Source organism: Prionailurus viverrinus, chromosome F1 (assembly GCF_022837055.1).
Source record: "Prionailurus viverrinus isolate Anna chromosome F1, UM_Priviv_1.0, whole genome shotgun sequence".
NCBI lineage: Eukaryota > Metazoa > Chordata > Mammalia > Carnivora > Felidae > Prionailurus > Prionailurus viverrinus.
The window spans coordinates 59,044,110-59,065,162 of NC_062577.1; the positions used below are offsets into that span (position 1 = coordinate 59,044,110).

A 21,053-nucleotide genomic window follows, 5' to 3' on the forward strand; every position below is an offset into this window, starting at 1 on the left:
ACCAGGATGGAAGTCACCAAACGAAGGAAGGAAAGAGGGGATTTGGAAAGGAGGGAGGGGGGAAAAGAATAAAGGAAGGAGAGGGGTGGGGAGGACTGGTGTTTAAATATGTCATTTTGATAAGGACAAAGACTTACTGTGTTTATACCAGTCCTACCTCTGGAAACATGTCCCGGATCTTGTACACATCCTGGCTTGTGGCTCGTGGGGAGGGATACTCATCAAATGACGTTAAACACCAGTGCATTGTGGTCACTGGAATGCTTTCCAACCACCAAGCAATTATCCAATTCTTAGTGAACACCATCCTACAAATTTCACTTGATGCGGACACTCCTTGGAAAAAACGTTGAATCCCATGGTTGAAGGCTCAGTCCCAAAAGACTGACCCACTTCAAACACCAACTGCAAGTCTACCTGTGCTCCTGACGGATCGGCTATAAACCAGAAGTTCCCGTGATCTTTTTCTCGAGTTTGATCCTTTGTCGGAGGGGCTCACAGAGCTCAAGGAAATGTTTACTTAGGTTTATGATTTTATTATAAAGGATATGCTAAAGGTATCGATGAACAACCAGATGAACAGGTACATACAGCAAGGTTTGAAAAGGTCCCAAGGGCAGGAGCTTCTGTCCCCAAGGAACTGGAGTGCACCCCCATCTGGTCAGGTGGATGTGTTCACCAAGGCACAAGTTCAAGTCTGGTTGTTCAGGAGATTTTGCAGATCCTATCTGCAGCCTCCACTCTCCCCTTTCCCTTTCCAGAGGCTGGGTTGGCTGAAAGTACCAGTCTTCTAATGAAGACCCTTTCTGGGTCTTTCTGGTGACCAGTCCCCCCCTAAGGCTGTCTAGTGGCCCCACATTAAGCTACTTCACGAGCATACACTGTGGTGTGGTCAAAAGGGGCTCCTTATGGGGTTCATGAATAGCTCAGTTGGTTAAGCATCTGACTCTTGATGTTGGCTCAGGTCATGATCTCACAGTTTGTGAGTTTGAGCCCCACATCAGGCTCTCTGCTGACAGCGTGGAGCCTGCTTAGGATTCTCTGTCTCTGTCTCTCTCTCAAATAAATAAATAAACACTAAAAAAAAGGGGAGGCTTCTTATGAACAACAAAAGACACTCCTATCACTCAGGGCATATTCTAAGGGTTTTCAGAGCTCTCTGTCAGGAACTGAGGAAAAAGACCAAATACATTTCTCAATATCCCACAGCTCACCGTTCCTAGAATATGTTATTCTGCCTTTTGAGCCCTTATTCTTCCTGGGAGATATCACTCTTATTCCTCTAAGAAAATATTTTCTCTATCTTTTTTTTTAATGTGTTTATTTTATTTTTGAGAGAGAGAGAGAGAGAGAGAGAGAGAGAGAGAGAGAGAGAGTGTGAGCGGGGAAGGGGCAGAGAGAGGGAGACACAGAATGGGAAGCAGGCTCCAGGCTCTGAGTTGTCATCACAGAGCCCGATGCGGGGCTCGAACTCACTAACAGTGAGATCATAACCTGAGCCGAAGTCGGACGCTTAACTGACTGAGCCACCCCAGACGCCCCTCTACATTTTTTAAAATACAGTTTTTTTCCCTTCATATCAACTCAAATCCTACTCACTTCATAGTATCTTCATAAATAATCTCAGTACATATTGATCTTTCTCTATAATGTCACACTTTGTCTATTCCTAATAATTTTCTCAATTAGCAATATATTATATTGCTTGATATTCTCATTTCTGTGTATCTAGATTTCTGTTGTCTAGATTGAAAGCTCCCTGATGACTGAGAAAGTATCTTCTCAGTCATTAGGTGCCAGAGACCTAATAGGTTTCCGTAATTGTTAGCAGGGGCAGGGTTCCTACCTGTCATGACTATATAATGCTTTCACATATTTACGTGGTGATGGAAATTAAAGACTCCTACCCTAGTGAAGGAATTCACTAGAAAATTCACGAATCCCAGCCTCAGAGACAAGATTTCTCCTATTTTAAGAGGGACGTGGTATTGCGATCGCAACTTTCATTTTGTTACAACACTGACAATTCTACGGACCTGTGGGCTTTGCACCTCATTAGAGACATTAGTAGGGCCGGCAAGTGCTGAGAAGGCAGTCAGCTTGAGTTCAAATACACAAATGATCAGAGATGACAACAGAAATGGAAACAAAACTCTTCTGGATCTTTTCACCCCTCTGGACACTGTTCTCTGTCCTAGTACCTGGAACATCCGCGCCTTTGCTCGGCGCCATTCACCTACCCCTAGCACATAGATTCTTCTACGTGGCACCACCAACCTCGTATTCTAACGGACGATGTCCTGGCGGATGCACGCTGGCGTGGGTTTCTGCAAACGGCCCGCAATATTATCATGAGAGTCGTCCCACGGCAAAATTTCCTAGCTCTGTTTCCTAGCTGTTTAGGTTTGTGGCTCAGTCAAGTAGGAGGAAAGAAAGACCGGAAAAAAAGAGATACAACTGGGAGCTGGGGGGGGGGGGGGGGGGGGACGGTGGTATCCGGGGAAAAGGAGTAGAGAGAGTAGGTTGCAGCCCGGCAGCCTAGCCAAAGAGGGCCGTGGGGGTGATAGGATTTCAGAAGCCTCTGACAATTCACCGGCTTTCTTTAACTTAAAAGCGGAAAACAGCGTCTGGCCCAAAGTGCTATTTCAATTTAAATGTGTGAAAGGGAGGCATTATGTCCGCATCATATTAATTTGGGCTGTTCTATGTAAAGGAGAACTGAAAGAGTCCCATTTTTTCCCCTCCCGACGCCCCCGAGTTTCTGAATCTATTTTTAGCTTTTGTCCTTTTGGCTCAGCCAGGAGCTGCCTTGAGACTCGGTCTATGGAAATGTGCCGGGCTCTGAACTGAGCTGTAAAGAATGGAAGGTGAAACTCTGAGCTGTTAGATTCATGGCTGGGGTTTTTACACACACATAAAATATGAATCTCAGTTGTATACAAAGCTGAACCCATCGTGCCAAAAGAATCCCAGTCAAGCAGGCCAGTAAAATGAAATCCTCTTGGACTAATTTAAAGAGACCTGAGTGATATAAATTGTGGCCTGCTCAAATGCAGGAAATAAAAAAAAAAAAATCCAACTTGAATCCACACTTCTCTCTCGGTGTGGTTGGCAGTGCTGGTGTATGAGCGATGGGAACAAAAAACAGACCGGGAAGTTAGATCCCGATTCATTTTCCAAATCACTCTGCCGCTCCCTGTTTATACTGGTCTTGTGGGTCTAATGAAACCCTCTTCAGCGAGAATTTAATACAGAGATAAACTTTTCAATAAATACATGGCTCTGAGTTGGCTGGATGTAATGCCTTCCAGTCTGGTATTAGCACTTCTCTGGAATTGGTATGCATAGAAGGAAAATGCTCGTAAAACCATTCCCGATAAAAGAATTAATTCACAGAGAACACTGAGCCGGAATCTCTGCCTATTAGACTGAGATTTCTCGATTTCATTTGATTTTTCACTAACCATCTTCTAGGTCTTTTGTTATCTTACTGGTACCAATGCTCAAGGTCCCTCTGACCTTCTTAAATAAGCACTTAACTGGCTATTACAGCAATTAAATACAATTGTATGCAAAGAGGTTTCGTTGTATGTAAAAAGGTAACCTGCTTAGGAGAGTTCAGGTGTTGGAAGAAAATACACTTACAAATAATCTGTGTGACCTTGAGGATGAGTTTCCTTTGGAGCAACACTTAAGCTCTGATCTTCTGTGAACAATTGGGTTGTTAGGATTTCGGGAGGGAAGTGCATTGTCTTCAGGACATCAGGAGATGTGATCTGCTCTTTTCTGTAGAATATAGAAAAAGAATTTTTTTTTAAATTTAAAAACAATTTTTTTTTTACATTTATCTATTTTTGAGAGACAGAGCACAAGTGGGGGAGGGGCAGAGAGAGAGGGAGAGAGACACCGAATCCGAAACAGGCTCCAGGCTCTGAACTGTCAGCACAGAGCCACCAACTGTGAGATCATGACCTGAGCTGAAGCCGGACGCTCAACCTACTGAGCCACCCAGGCGCCCCTAGAAAAGAATTTCTATGGCTGCCACCGAGTTAGGTTTCTTGGGAAAGATACTTTCATCGGGTCATTGATGTGTTAATTTAAAAATTATGTTTTCCACTTGAGAGAGGGAGACACAGAATCCGAAGCAGGCTCCAGGCTTGGAACTGGCAGCACAGAGCCCGATGCGGGGCTGGAACTCACGAACTGTGAGATCTTGACCTGAGCCAAAGTCAGACGCCCAACCGACTGAGCCACCCAGGAGCCCCTAAACAAATATTTGTGAGCGTGCATTCGTGTTCTGGGTATTCGTAATAATCCAGGTCATGATCTTTCACTCGATAAGTCCATCAACGTGCAGAGAAGATAGCATAGTCATGAATGTCTTATCAAAAATTAGGTTTCTTCTTTCTTGTGGTACACACGAAAATCTCCGAAGGGAAAATGCTCCTTTTTCCTTCAATTTCAAAAACAACAAACACCTACAGTTTTGTGCAAAGGGTTGTGGCTCATTTCTCCAAATGTTGAGTAAATTACTTTTTTCCAACCTCATGTGCTCATAAAAAGGGGAGCATGATTAATGTTGTAATCAATTGTGTAAGTGGCTCATAAGGATTAAAAGTGTAAGAGAAAATAGACATTGTGTTTTGAAGCTGAGAAAGTTATCATATATAAAGATAAGACAAATAATTACTGAACACAAAAATAAACACTTGCTTATGATTTTTCCCTCTAAGGAAACAATTTGCCAAAAGAAATGTGAATTTTAAAATGTATAGTCACAATATGAAGTTGTAACATAAAGATTGTTTGGTAAGCCAAATGAGGATTTTTCTGAACTATTTGATACTGAGATATGTGCTACAGAAATTCAAAAAGAGCATTCTGAGTACAGCCACTAAAATAGAGATGATAATTTTTTTCTTTTTCTTTGAGGGTCTCTCTTAAATGTTAAAAGTTCTGTTTTTTTTTTCCTCTAGGGAGAGTTCCTGTTGTTTATCATCTCTATAAGAGAAAATTCCATTTCCTAATACACTTAATCAAAACTTAACTCTAGTGGTTGTTTTTGTAAGGTCATTCTGATAGGACCTTTTGCAAAAATGATGGCCCTGAGCTCTGCTTAAAGTTCACGCTTGTCTGGCTTGGCAGTTTCCTATAGCTTGGGGCAAAGCTGCCCTTATTCTGGGGTGGAAATAGGTGCCTGCCTACCAGAGTGATCAGAGGCACACAAAAGTCTTACAACCCAGAGCCCTCTCCCGTCAAGCTAATATTACTACAGAGTTTGAAATCCTGGTGTTAGTGATTCCTTTTTACGCTGGAGCTGGGGACGGCCATAGATTTCACTTCCTTTTCCTGGGTTGGCAGTGGCTGCTGGAACCGCCTCTTTTAAGATTGTTTCACTGCTAAAAACATCATCGGAAAAGAGTAGCGAGATCGTTTAACAAACGTCTGCCATGGGTCAAGGCTAGATTGCAAATGACAACCTTGTGGGTTATTAGTTTTACCATATAAAGCTCAAATACCTCCTAGAAGGGTATTCTCTGTATCATTTCATTTAGGGGATCCTTTTTACTTGGGTAAGTTTGTATATGCCAATATGTATACACATGCATACGGACTTATATATGTTAATACATGTACATACGTACCTATATAATTATAGATATTGGGAATATAGACATTTATGTATTGACAGTTTTACACACATTGTGAAGTATAGAGTTGTACAGATTTTTACAAAGTGCACATACTAGTGTATAACTACCACTCAGATCAAGAAATAGAATATTTCTAGCACCTCAAAAAGCCCACCCCCGTGTCCCTTCAGTCATTCTGGACCCCTTCCGTCGTGATAGCAATATTCTTATATTTCTGATACTGTAGATTAGATTTGATGGCTAATGAAGCCATAAAGTACGTCTTCGTTTTTACTCTGGCTTCGTCATTCTTTAAGCCACCCTTATGTTTGTGAGACTCTGTCATGCTGTGACATGTGGTTACAGTTTATTTTTATCATTGTATAACATTCTATTTTATGAATATAACACAACGTATTGTTACTTATTACTGCTTATTAGCATTTGGGTTATTTCTGGTTTGGGGTGATTAACGCTGCTGTGAGCATTCTTACATATTTCTCTTGTAGCATATACAAGAGCATATTCTTAAATGTAGAATTGATTGGTCATAGGAGATGCATAACCTAAGCTTTAATAAATGCTGGTAACCAATTTTCTGAAGAAATTGTGTGAATTTATACTATCATCAGAAGTGTCAAAGATTTCTAGATACTCTAATCCTGGCCACCACTTTGTACTGCCATTTTGTAAGATGTAGTAGAATCTCACGGTGGCTTTGGTTTGTATTTCCCTGATGATGAAAGATGGTGAGCATCGTTTTACATACTTATTAGTCCTTTGATATCCTTCTTTCGTGAAGACTCTTCAAGTCTGTAGCCTGTTTTCTATTGAGTTGATTGCTGTTTTCCATACTGATGACCAGAATTTAAAAATAAATTCGTGGGGCTCCTGGGTGGCTCAGTGGGTTGAATGTTGGACTCTTGATTTCAGTTCAGGGCATGATCCCAGGATTGTGGGATCGAGCCCTGCAACAAGCTCCACACTGAGCATGGACCCTGCTTAATATTCTTTCTTTCTCTCTTTTCCTCTGCTTCTTTCCCCTGCTCATGCTTTCTCTCTGTCTTGGTCTCAAAGAAAGAAGGAAAGAAAGGAAGAAAGAAAGAAAGAAAGAAAGAGAGAGAGAAAGATTTTCTAGATACAAGTCCTTTATGAGATACTTGCATTCAAAAATCTTCTCCCACTATTTGTCTCTTTTTTACACCTTTATTGGTGTCTTTTGGAAAATGGAAGTACTTAATTTTAACGAATTTCAACTTATCAATGGTTATTTTATTTTTAATAATTTTTGTCCTGGGGCACCTGGCTGGCCCAGTTGGTGGAACATATATGACTCTTGATCTTGGGGCTGTGAGTTTGAGCCCCATTCTGGGTGTAGACATTACTTAAAAAAATAATTTTTGTCCTGATTAAGAAATCTTTGCTTACTCCAAAGTCATGAAGATGTTTATATATGTTTAGACCTATATGCCACCTAGAATTGATTGTTGCTATGCATAATGGTAGCAGAAAATGTCTGTACAATGAATATCTAATTCAGTGAACACTATTTATTGAAAGTACTGTCCCTTTTCACTGAATAGCAGTGACACCTTTGTCTTCAGTGACTGTATCTATTTGAGTATCTTGGTTCCTCTCTTATATTCTGCTGGTCTGTTTGTCTTTGCACCAATACCACTCTGTTTTATTCCTGGCAGGCTTGTTATGTCTTGATATCTAATAGTGTAAGTTTTCCAACTTTTTCTTCCTCAAGATTGTTGTCGTTTTGACCATCCTTTCACATTTTAATATACATTTTAGAATCAACTTGTCAACTTACATATCACCATTGTCACAAATGTACTGACACACACAATCTGCTAGGAATTTTATCTGGGTCGTATTGAATCTCTGCATAAATTCGGGAGAGTTGACTTTTTTCTTCTATTGGATTCTTCTATCCATGAATATGGCATATCATACCATTAATTCAGGTCTCTTTTCATTTCCTTCAATAACGGCTCATTCTTTATGATGTGGAGATCTTACATATCTTTAAGTTTATTTCTAGAATATAGAAATAAAATTAACATTTGTATATTTACCTTATAGGTGGAGAACACGCTAAGTTGATTTATTCATTCTAGTAATTTTTATGTAGATTTTAAAGGATTTTTACACAGATAAAAACATTGTCTTCAGATAGTGATAGTTGTATTTTTTCCCTCTCTAATTTTTATTTTTTCTTACTTTATTAGCAAAGACCTCCAGGAAAATGATAAATAGAAGTGGTGGGCTTCCTTGTCTTGAAGTACTTTCAGTATTTCACCATGATATAGGTATTTGTTGTCAGCTTTTTTGTGCATACGTGCTTTCAGATTATGGGTTTTCTGCCATTTCCAGTGTGCCAAAAGTTTTGTTTTTAGTTCTTCATAGGTTTTGCATTTTATTAAATGCAAACCACTGAGAAAATCATATGATTTTTCTCCTTCATGCTAACGATGTGGTGAATGGTATTGATTCTTTTCCAAAAGTTTGGTCAATATCACAGCCCTAAAATAAATTAAACTTGGTCAAGATGCATTGTCCTTTTCTATATTTTGGATTTGATCGTTGGTTTTTTTTTTTTTAAATAGGATATTTTACATCTACTTTTGTAAAAGCTACTGGCCCATCTTAAAATTGATTTTTTTTCCTTCATCTAAAGGTTCTTCTTTAGTTGAAGTGTCAAGAAACCATAGAATGAGTTGGTAAGTATGTTTTCTTTTTCTTTTTCTAAAATCCATTGTTTTTAATGTGTAATCAAAGTAATATTATGTTCTCTTTAATGCTCGGAAGATTTCACCAGCAAGCCATCTGGGCCAGAAGTTCTCTTCGTGAATACAAAGTTGCATTTTTCAAGCACTTTATCTCAGCTGAATTTTCAAATTTATTGGCATAGAATTACTCCTAATAAAACTTTATTATTAAAAAAAATTTTTTTACATTTGTTTATTTTTTGAGAGACATAGAGAGACAGAGCATAAGTTGGGGAGGGGCAGAGAGAGAAGGAGACACAGAACCCAAGCAGGTTCCAGGCTGCAAGCTGTCAGCACACAGCCCGATGCGGGGCTTGAACTCACAAACCGTGAGATCATGACGTGAGCCAAAGTCAGACGCTTAACCGACTGACGCACCCAGGCGTTCCAAACCTTTATTATTTTTAAAATATCTGTGAGGCGTATGGAACCTATAGCATGCCCACTGTTTCATTCCCAATACGAATAATTTATACCTTTTGTCTTTTTGATCAATCTTGCTAAGCATTTATGAATTTTATTACTTTTTTTTTACATTAAGTTTGATCTTGATTTTCCTCAAATGTACCTTTTTTTTCTTCGATTTCAGTGATTTGTTCTCTCTTCCTTGTTAAATAGGTTTTTGTTTAATTTTCTCTCTCTCTCTCTCTCTCTCTCTCTCTCTTTTTTTTCTCCTAGCTCCCTGAGATTGATACTTAGATCAGGCATTTTCCCCTTCTGTATGTATTTAAAAACTTACTAATTTCTTCCTAAATTTCCCTCTAGCTTCTTTCCATAAAATTTGACTTACGTTTTTGTTTTCGTTCAGTTCAAAAATAATTTTTTTTTAAAGTTTCCTTTAGGATTTCTATTTTGGCCCATGGGTTAAATAGGAATTGCCTAACTTACAAGCATTTGGGGGGTTTTCCAGTTATGTTTTGTGTTTATTCCCAGTTTAATGCCACTATGGTCAGAGAGTACTCTGTGTATGATTTCAATACTTTGGCATTTTTGAGGCTTGCTCTATAGCTCAACATATGGTCACTTTTGGTAAATGTTTAGTTTACACTTGAAAACAATGTGTTTCATGCAGCTGTTCGATACAGGATTCTATTAATGTCAATTTGGTTAAGTTTGTCAATTTTGTTTTCAAATATTTTATCCCTCTAGTAATTTTTGGTTTGTAAAAGAAGTGTATTATAATCTCCAAGTACGACTGTAGGCTTCTTAATTTTTCTTATGTATTCCTTTATTTCTGTCCTGTTTCTTTCTACAGGATTTCCCTCATATTTCTCATGTTATGTATTGCCCTTTTATTCTTTTTTTTTTATTAAGTGAGGTAATTTGTTTATTTTGTTAAGTTTTACAAACTCAGGATTTAGATTTTTAATTAAATCTATTTTTCTATTATCTAATGTATTAATCCCACTTTTATTTTTATTATTTCCGTGTGTGTGAGTGTGTGTGTGTGTGTGTGTGTGTGTGCGCGCGTGTCTGTATGTGTGTGTGTTTGGTTCATTTTGTTGTTCTTTTTCTAACTTCTTGAGCTGAGAATTTATTTATTTTTCTCCTTTCATTTATATTGATAAATATATTAAAGGTTATAGACTCTTCTCAGGCCTGCTTAAAATAGATCCTGTGGATTCCTCACTGCACTTTGCATTTCTCTCTGTCATTCAAGAGTTGTTTAATAGAAGTTTTTAAATTAACAGTTAGGAAACCCATTTAAAAAGTTTATGAATATTTCCAAGTTTGGCTACACTGTGATCTGAGAGTATTGACTGAGATATTTCCAAGTTATGAAGCTTACTAATGTTTTCTTTGTGACCTCATACACGAGCAGTGTTGTGTATGTTCACTTTACGCTTACTTTTAATGTTTATTCATTTTTGAGAGACAAAGATGGAGTGTGAGCAGGGGAGGGTCAGAGAGAGAGGGAGACACAGAATCTGAAGCAGGTTCCAGGCTCTGAGCTGTCAGCACAGCTCCCGACTCAGGGCTCAAACTCACAAACCGTGAGATCGTGACCTGAGCCGAAGTCGTATGCCCAATGGACTGAGCCACCTAGGCGCCCCAATGTTCACTTCAGAAGAAAGTGAATTCTTCATTCCTAGGGTAGATTTTATATACTATGTATATTTATTTATATCCCTGTGGTCTACTTATTGGCTATATCATTAGATTCTCTATGACTTTAATTTTTGTCTATTAATTTGTCTTATTTTGCCCATCTAATTTGAGCCTTTCAGAATCCATCAGTTTGGGACATAGCTTGTATATATAGCAAAGAATTTTTTTTTTATCAGCTAAATTAAAAACCCTCTTTTATAAAAGTCAGTGAAGCCTATCTCATTTATGCCATATTATTTTATGTTATAGTTATCATGTGCACTGTATTTGTCATGTTCCTTTATATGATAGTTTAAAAATTCTTTACACAATTTGTTGATATATAGGAAAGTTTGTATTTTTGTTCTATTAGGTATCTTTGTACTTATATCCATTTATTGTCCTCATTGCCTTTGATTTAGGAGTTGCCTAATTTCAAATTTGTCAGAACATCAAATACAAAAGAAAGCATAGGGGTGCCTGGGTGGCCCAGTCAGTTAAGCCACCGACTCTTGATTTTCGCTCAGGTCACGATCCCAGGGTTATGAGGTTGAGCCTGCGTAGGGCTCAGTGTCGAGTGTGGAGCCTGCTTGGGATTCTCTCCCTCTGTTCCTCTCCCCCACTTATACTCTCTGTCTCTAAAAAGAAAAAATAAGGCATATACCATGTAAGATGTGGTTTATTATTTTTCCATCCTCATTCTCAATTTTGTTTTAATTTTGTATCTATACTTTCTTACATTAAATTCCACCATCCATCTTTTTTTTTTTTTTTTTGAAGTTCCCTAGTCATGTCTTGGGCTGAGTACAGATTATTTTCAACGTTTATTTATTTTTGGGACAGAGAGAGACAGAGCATGAATGGGGGAGGGACAGAGAGAGAGGGAGACACAGAATCAGAAACAGGCTCCAGGCTCTGAGCCATCAGCCCAGAGCCTGACGCGGGGCTCGAACTCACGGACCGCGAGATCGTGACCTGGCTGAAGTCGGACGCTTAACCGACTGTGCCACCCAGGTGCCCCCAGATTATTTTCTATTCAAGAAGGGATAAGGGGCTCAGGATTCCTTGAGTTACTGCCTGCTTTAAGCTGTTTTTCTATAGCCTTGATATTTAGAGACCAGTGTGACTGGGTATACTGTCTTTGATTTAGATTTTTGTTAGTTGAGTGTTTTGAAAATACTGGTGCATAGTTACCTACTCTGTATGTTATTTTATGTAAGTTTAATTATGGTCTAATTCTCGTATCCTTATAAATTGACTTAATTTTTTCCCCCCTGCGAATCCTGAGGACATTTTCTTTATCTTTAAAGTCTCATGGTTTCCCTGGGATCAGTCTGAGACCTGATTGCTGTGGTCGCTCCCTCCTACTACATGGACCCTTTCTTTACAAAGATTTGAATCCTCTTTTATTTATGGAGAAATTTCTGGGATTACACTTTTGTTTTTTAATTATTATTTTTTTTTATTTTTAGAAACAGGGAGAAAGAAAGCAAGGGCTAGTGGGGGAGGGGCAGTGGGAAAGGGAGAGAGAAAGAGAGAGAGGAGGCTACACACTCAGAACAGAGCCCAACTTGGGGCTTGATCTCACGACCCTGGGATCATGACTTGAGCTGAAATCAAGAGTCGGTTGCTTAGCCAACTGAGCCACTGAGGTTTCCCAAAGTAGACTTTTAAATATGAATTTCAATCTACTTTCTAAAACAACTTTTTTCTGGGTCTCCAATTTTATGTCACCTTTGTCTTCTTTGCTTCTCTTTGTTACATTCTTTCTAAATCTTTCAAAATCTTTTCATTTTCCTCATTTCCATTCTTTCCTTAAATGCTTCTTAATAGACTTTCAAGTTAGTCTCTTCTTCTTTGATTAAGTTTTCACTTAGTGTTTTCCTCTGAAGTGATTTTGTCCTTTCTCTCTCTATTTTCTTCTCAGCTCAACTGACTCTCATTTCAGTCCTGCCCTTTTTATGTTTCCTTGTGTGTTCTAAGTTGTAAAATTTCTTATGCAAACTGTTTTTTTCTCCCATATCCCTAAATACTTCTTGATGGATATTTTAATTCAGTTTGGAGGATTGTGTCCTTTTTCATCACTTTTTAAAAATATAATTTATTGTCAGGTTGGCTAACATACAGTGTATGCTGTGTGCTCTTGGTTTTGGGGGTAGATTCCCGTGGTTCATCGCTTACATACAACACCCAGTGCTCATCCCAACAAGTGCCCTCCTCAATGACCATCACCCATTTTCCTCTTTCCCTCCGCCCCCCCATCAACCCTCAGTTTTTCCTCTGTATGTAAGAGTCTCTTATGGTTTGCCTTCCTCTCTCTCTGTATGAAACTATTTTTCCCCTTCCCTTCCCCCATGGTCTTTCTCGAGTTCCACATATGAGGCATCACCTTTTTTTGTTGTTGTTTTTGTTTTGTCTTTAGAGACATGAAGGTTTTCATTGACTGAATTATTCTCTTTTTATGTTTTATTTTTAGAGTAATTTTCAGTAGATGAAGACCGTTTCTTAGTGTTCCCATGGAGAGGGCTGGTAGTTTGGGGTGTTCTATAGCATTTATAGTTTAAGACATCCTCTTTCATTAATGTAGTGAAATACAGCTTTTCATGGGTAGTCTTTGTGTCTTTGTTTTATGGAGGTTTGTTTCAGTGGGAAGGATGGTGTGTCCTTTAACGTTAGTTTGCTTGATTTCTTTTGTCCTGTGAAACCTTTTATTTCCTCTTGCTTTTTCCCTCACCAGGAGGACTTTCACGGGCTTCCCTCTTTCTTTTTACCATCTTCTTATCCAAAGTGTTATTTCAACCTTGTCTCATGTGAACTATTTGAGTCCTTTCTCTGCAGGTAGTAAGTTTATCTATTAGTGTAATTTTCTATTGTTTTCACACCTAGGAAGGATTTTTTTTCTTTATAAAGGTTGATTTACGTTAATGTCATGTCTGATGACATTTTCATTCTTCTCTCTTCTGTAGAGTTTTGGGGTTTTTTTGTTTTTTTGTTTGTTTGTTTTGTTTTGTTTTGAGCTGCACTTGCTCTTAGGGACGATTTGTAGCAGCACTTTGAGAGAGAGCTCATTGGATTTGGTGCGCATTTTCTAGTTATAGGAGCCTTGAAGTCAGAATTTTCGGTGAGGTCTAATTATAATAATTTCATGGGATTATGCAGATTTATTTATTATTGTTGTTACTCATTTTCTTTTGGAAGATATAGTAAGAAATTGAGATTTATACCACATCCATTACCTTGGCTACCTAGACATCTGGCTGCTATTTCTACAACACATTAGAGATACCAATCTATTTTCTTCTAGCTTCTATAATTCATTTATCAAAAGTCAACTTTTAATCTTCTTGCTCCTTTGAAGGTACGTGTCTTTTTTTTTCTGGGTGCTTTTAAATTGTTTTATTTTTTAAAAAAAGTTTATTTATTTTGAGAGAGAGAGAGACAGAGAGAGGGAGGGAGAGAGAGAATCCCATGTTGAGCATGGAGCATGTCATGGGCTCGATCTCACAACCATGAGATCATAAACTGAGACAAGATCAAGTCTTTTCTTTTTCTCTTCTAAATTTCATTCTGATTGCCAAAATGTGGTTTTCTTTGTCTTTATCTTTCTTGGGTTTTGTAGAAATTCTTCAGTATAATGTCCACTATCATTTGTCAGTATACATTTTTTTTAGTCAGTATCTCTTCTTCTATTATTTCTTTCCCATATCCCCCCTTTTCTTTTTTTCTGGGAAACCAATTAAATACTATTTATTTGAATTTTGTACCATACTCCAGATTTCTCTTTTCCCCACTTCCGAATTTCCTATCCCTTTTTTTATTTTTGCATTTATCAGGATATTTTCAGTTGACATATGTCTCAGTTCACTAATCTTTTCTTTTGTTGTGCTTAACTACTGTTTCACCTAGTTCTGAGGCAGTAGGTTCAGTTAAATTTTACTTTTTAGCCCCCAAATTTTTATGCTATTCTTTCTTTTATAGATGTCATCTCGTCTATTTGGTGAAGTACATGAAAAGTCTTAAAGTCTGTGTCTATAATATCTGTATCATCTGCATGTTTCTTTTTTATAATGGCTCTACTGAGATACAATTCTCATATAATACAATTCACCTTTTTAGAGTATGCAATTCAATGGTCTTTTAATATATTAGAAAGTTTGTGCAAATATGACTGCTCTCTGAATCTAGTGCATTTTTATCACTCAAAAAGGAACCTCATATCCATGAGAAGGCACTTCCCATTCTTTTTCCTACCAAGCCCCTGGAAACTACTAACCCAACTTCTGTCTCTATGCATTTGCCTATTCTAGACACTTCCTATAAAAGGGGTCGTACCATATGTGGACTTTTGTGACTGACTTCTTTCACTTAGCCTAGTGTTTTCAAGGTTCACCTGTGTATTGGCATAGACCAGTATTTTATTTCTTCTTATGACTAATACTCCATTGTATGGATATAGCACATTTTTTTGTACATTCATCAGTTAATGGACAGGTTGTTTCTACTCTTTGGCTACTGCAAATAAAAGTGTTATGAATATTTAAGTACAAGTTTCTGTGTTAGATATATGTTTTCATTTCTCTTAGGCATATACCTGGGAGTGGAATTGCCTATTGTATGGTAACTCTATCTTTAACTTTTGAGAAACTGCCAAAATTTTTTTTCCCCAATATCATTACACCGTTTACATTCCCAACACCAACGTATGAGGTTACAACATCTCCACATCTTAACCAATATTTAAATAGATGCTACTGCTGCTGATTATTACTATTATTGCCATACCAGTGGAGATAGAGTGAGATCTCCCTGTGATTTTGGTTTGCTTTTCCTGGGTTACTAATGATGTTAAGCATGTTTTCATATGTTTTTTTGGTCATTTGTATATATTCTTTGGAGGAATGTCTACTGAAATCATTTGCCAATTATTTGATGAGAAGCCCAGGTCTTCTTTTATATATATTCACAAACTACCTGGATAAAATCCTTTGGAAAATCTCCCCAAATATGCCCAAACTTCTGGCCACATCACATCTAGTGATTCCCATGTTATAAGCCTCCCCCAGGCTTCAGCCATTTATTTTCATGTCTGGTGATCTTCCTGGGTCTCCCATCAGACTGGTTGGACACAGAGTTTCTGGGGTTAGTCTCCAAGAGTGGAAGGAGAGAGATGATCCAGAAGTGGATTTGCAGTGCTGTGACCAGAAGATGGGAGCAGAAGGAGCTAGGAGATGAAGCTCTGCATCTCTGTTTTCTGGTCCTTTTAAGAGACCCTGTGGTTGACAGGAGGGACTTGGAGATGGGTTGGGGATGTGGATGAAGTCCCAGATAATTTACAGTTAATATCATCAGCTGTAATTTTTAATATTGATGTGCTTAACTATTGCATTTTTTGATTTGTTTTCTATTGGCTTCACCTCCTCTTAGTTATAATACACAACCCTTACTACAGTGTATGGGTTTCTCGCTCTTATCCCTTCATCCTTGGTGTTATTTTAATCCTTCATTTTGTGTCTACATATGGTACAGACCCATGAATATGCTGCGTTATGTAGTCGCTGACCTTTAATGGAAATTTTTACGTTACCAGAAAAATATTTAAATCTTTTATGTGCAACATATTTGCCATTTTCACAACATTTCTTTCCTTTTGGAGATTGAAAGTCCCATCTGGGATCTTTTTCTTCCTTTATGAAGAATGCCTTTTAACATATCTATTAGCATAGGTCATGGAAACATAATTATCAACTGGTCTTTTTGATATGACATCTTACATCCTGAGTCAGATATGTTTAGGTAGGATGGGATTAGTGAACAGGGCAGAAGATAGAGCAATGCATTGAAAATGTGGGCTTCAGCAGGTACATATTAGAGGCCATCAATAGAAAATATACTTGTTGGGGCACCTGGGTGGCTCAGTCGGTTGGCCGTCCGACTTCAACTCAGGTCATGATCTCGCAGTTCACGAGTTCGAGCCCCGTGTCGGCTTCTGTGCTGACAGCACAGAGTCTGGAGCCTGCTTTGGATTCTGTGTCTCCCTCTCTCTGCCTCTCCCTGGTTCATGTTCTGTCTCTGTCTCTCAGAAATAAACATTAAAAAAATTTTTTAAATAGAAAATATACTTGCTGAACCCAACAGTTAATATATTTTCACCTTTCGAAAGTTAGACAAATAAGAGAAGGTCAAGTGATAAAGGCTGAAAATGATAAATGATCATAGGGGTATATTAAAACGTAGTTTTGTTTCTCTGGTTTCTCCTTAGACCCTGACTGCAGACCTCATATTGGTGTATTTCAGTACCCCAAATAAAAGATTATTACAAAAGTTACAATTCACTGTTTAGCATAATATCTAGTGTGATGTAGACGTTCAATGAATACTTGAAGAATGGATACATGAATGAAGGGGTCAAAGTTGTAGAGTCTAGTAGACCCGATGGGAGGCTCCTTTCTTTTACATACAGGTAAAATATAAGGATCTCAAAGAATGAAATGCCTTTTTGTCTCTAGCTAAGGGAGAGAGAAGGGGGGAGACTGGGGTGGTAGACACACAGTGGGTAATAGAATCTCAAAGAAAATGAAGAGTTATTTCTCTTGAATGCCCTGTAAGAGTTATCAACCCTATCATACATTTCAGAAAATTTCACAATGCAATTGATTTTTCAGACATCAACTTTTTGTATAGCAATAAACTCATCTTTAACAAGTCAGCTGACAAAACTTGAGTTGCCTATAATAAGACTGGGAGAGAAGAGGACAGATTCAAATTTAGCCACTTAAACAGACTTTCTAGTTACTGAATCTAACTGCAAAAAATCGCCCTTTTTTGAAAAGGAAACCTAAAAGTTCTTTACAGAACTCGCAAACAGTTGACAAGAAAACTTCCTGGGAATGATAATGGCAGTGTTTACTTGTTTATTTCTCGATCTGAGGGTTTCTTATCAGATTAACCTACTTAAAGCAATGTTTTTTACAGCCTGGTTCTTCTTTGCAAAGAATACACAGTGTGTGACTCCTTAAGAACCTAAAGAAAGGAAGAGTAACCTTCCGTGGAAATGCCAACTTGACCCTAAAGCAAAATTTCAAATTGCAGACAACTTATAGCCACTAATTTATCTGCCACCACTGTCCATACTGTGACTCGTTAAGGGCACAGGGTTTCGTTGTTTTACTACGATCTAGAAATTGTGGCTGAGGATCTTAGGAGAATCACTACTTACTCATCCTTTCAATCTTCTCCACGCATAGGTAGAAGTCAAAGTCAGACGCATCCTTGTTTGTTGATGTGTGCACCTTATGCACATGATTATCTGGGCTGCGCTTCTGGCTGCTGTTAGAGTTGTTCTGCAAAGTGGTAAAAATCCCTTTTTGTTTAGATCTAAAGAGTATCACAGAAGGGAGGTCCTTAAAGACCCTCCTGTGGAAAGTTGAGCTTTGAGTGTCTCGTTCACGGTCATAAAACTACTTAAAAGTTTTGTATCATTCTTTGGGGGAATTTTTTCAATTAAATTATGAGAGTCACTTTCCTACTATTGTAAAATGAGTTTAAAGTTTTTTGAAACATAATAATCATAACGTGGGCAAAAATATTTTTGAAGAAGAAACACAGAGGCTACCGGAACTGGAACTGAGAGGCATTAAGATGTTTATAAAGTTGCAATAATTTCAATAATGTAATGCTGATAAATCTATCAGTGGAATAGAAAAAAAGTCCAGAAACACACCAAGTTACATATAGGACATGTGATATATGGCAAAGCTAGCCTTTCAGATAAGGGTAGACATTTCAATAACTTGATTATTCGTGTTAAGTAATTGGAAAAACTAGGAAACTCAACTGTGTACTTCAAATAGTATACTAAATTGAATGCAGATTTATTAAGAATTGAATAAGAAAACAAAAATCATTTAAAAATAAAATATAGGTGAAAATTTAAATAACTGACAAGCAGGGATGGTCTCCTAAGAATAACTACAAAGGGGAACTAAATGGAAAAATGGTAGATTCAATTTTATTAAAAAGATTTTCTCTATAAGAATACCTATAAATTGAACATTAACACAACCAGTTTGCAAAATTTGTATAATTTTCATGAACTAGAAAGTTTTCGTAGAGAAAAAGCTATAAGTCAGTAGGAAGGAAAAGCAAAGATAAATGAGACTCACCACAGCCATCCACAAAAGAATTAAAACAATCGATATAGATATCTGTACAATGTTACTATGACTAATAATCAAACCAGAGTAAATTAAAAATTAAAACATTTTTAATGCGTTTAATGACAGCATTTTTATCTATAAAATTAGTGAAGATTTAAAAATATAATAATAATTTCTGTTTTTGGTGAAGGTGCAAAAAAGTTAGTATCCTCATAATCTGAACAGGAGATAGGACAATTAAAAAACATAAACCGGGATAATTAAATTATGATAGGGACAGACAACAACATTTTATTTTAAGTATTAAAATTCATGCTTTAGCAGAATATTTGATGACTTGAGAAAATAGCCATGTTCTCTTACTAAATGACATGTGTAGAACCGCTTTAAAGTAATTTTTAAAAAATATTTATTTATTTTTGAGACAGAGAGAGACAGAGCATGAATGGGGGAGGGGCAGAGAGAGAGGGAGACACAGGATCGGAAGCAGGCTCCAGGCTCTGAGCCATCAGCCCGGAGCCCGACGCGGGGCTCGAGCTTACGAACCGTGAGATCGTGACCTGAGCTGAAGTCGGACGCTCAACCGACTGAGCCACCCAGGCGCCCCTAAAGTAATTTTATCTGACACTCTAACTATTTCTATACTTCACAAAGGCTCTACACCAGTGGTAGGTTTTCCAAATAAGTTGTTATATCTTCCAAGTTTCCATAAATAGCTTTTATATCTTCTCTAAACAAAGTTATTAACAGAAAAAATCTGGAAGCTTACGTAGCAAAAATGTAACAATTATTCCATCTAAATGATGATAAAAATAGTTTTGTTATCCTTTAATTTTGTATTTCCAAATTTTTTGTGACTAATACATGATTTTAATACTGAGAGAAAGCCCTTTATGATCCAAATGACTTGTGTATCTGTGTGTACAGAAAACAACTGTAAATAAATAGGCCAAAAATATTAGCTTTATGCCTTCTGGGTAGTGAGGTTTTGATGGTTTTAATTTTCTTCCTTACACTTTCCGATATTTTCTATTTTTTTACACATTTTACACATCTATTGTACAATAAGAAAAATAAAAGTATGTAAGCGTCCTTGCTATGTTGTTTTAAATATTGCGTAACATTTATAGAGCAGACTGGGATTTTTTTTGTGCTTACACATGCGGTAACAAGAAACAGAGTAACTCTGCGTGAAAGTAGTATTTATGTATTTAAATTACTAGCAAATTAAAGCACAATCTAACAGCTTGCAATTCGTGCTGAAACGGAGACGTGGAGGGCTGATATAAAACAGGAAACGTTTTGATTGCCGAACAGTTAATCACAGAGGGTTCCAGTGACAAGGGAACTTACTTCGAACTCATTTTGCTCTTTCTGCTTCCTTTTTGGTGGCTGGAAAAATAGGAAGGACAGGAGCAGAAACGTCAGAAAGAATGGATAGGTGGTCATGCTTTTATTTAGCTTTATTAAATGAGTGGGGACAAGTTGGTGGCTGACATACATCTAAAGAGCGGACAAATAATTGAGGAAACAAAAGCCAGCTGACAGTTGAGTAGAGGCTGGTAGAGGCTGCCAGGAGGTCATTTAACCTCAATCTGGGCTGAAATCCTAGAACAGTGTTAGGAGGAATTTTGACATAATATAAAAATTTGTAGAAAGTGACCTTTTCAACATTTCGTATAAAGTAGGTTTAGAGTAAACAGAGATTGATAACTTTTGAAGACTAATTAAAAAAAAAACCCTAATTATACTAAGGCATTGGATTCCTTGGTTAACTTTCTTTTGTGGCAACATTAAATTATTTAAAAAACACTTTCATTGAAGTAAAAAATATATACTATAAAATTTGCTATTTGAACCATTTTTAAGTGGACATTTCAGTGGTATGAATTACATTCACAAAGTTGTACAACTATTGTGAGCGTCTACCCCAAAGTTTTTTTCATCAGGCCAAATAGAAATTCTGTAACCATCAAAAACTAACTCACAACCACCCATCCCCACCCCCAACCCCTACTTTTGAAATCAGGCAATGTGAGTCCTCGAGCTTTGTTTTTCTTTTTCCATATTGTTTTAGTTGTTCACAGTGTCTTGTGATTCCATATGAACTTGAAGATTGGCTTTTTTATTTCGGCAAAAACTGTTGGAATTTTGATAGGGATTGCATTGAGCCTGTAAATCACTTTGGCTGGTATTAACAACTTAGCAATATGGAGTCTTCCTATCCATGAGCTCAGGGGATCTCTCCATATATTTAGATCTTCTTCAATTTCTTTTGGCAATGTTATTTTTGGATATGACCCCTAAAGCACAAGGAATAAAATAAGAAATAACTGAGTGGGACTAAATCAAATTAAAAAGCTTCTGTGCAGCAAAAGAAACCACCAATAAAGTGAAAA

General features: G+C 37.4%; 1 long non-coding RNA gene across 1 annotated transcript; it reads left to right on the forward strand.

The window, feature by feature from the left end:
* The first annotated feature begins 2,291 nt into the window (after positions 1-2,291).
* On the forward strand, positions 2,292-8,547 carry LOC125154935 (uncharacterized). Its single transcript, XR_007147988.1, has 4 exons — positions 2,292-2,403; positions 7,871-7,951; positions 8,320-8,362; positions 8,451-8,547. It is a non-coding gene; the product is annotated as an uncharacterized LOC125154935 (long non-coding RNA).
* The last annotated feature ends 12,506 nt before the right edge of the window (positions 8,548-21,053 follow it).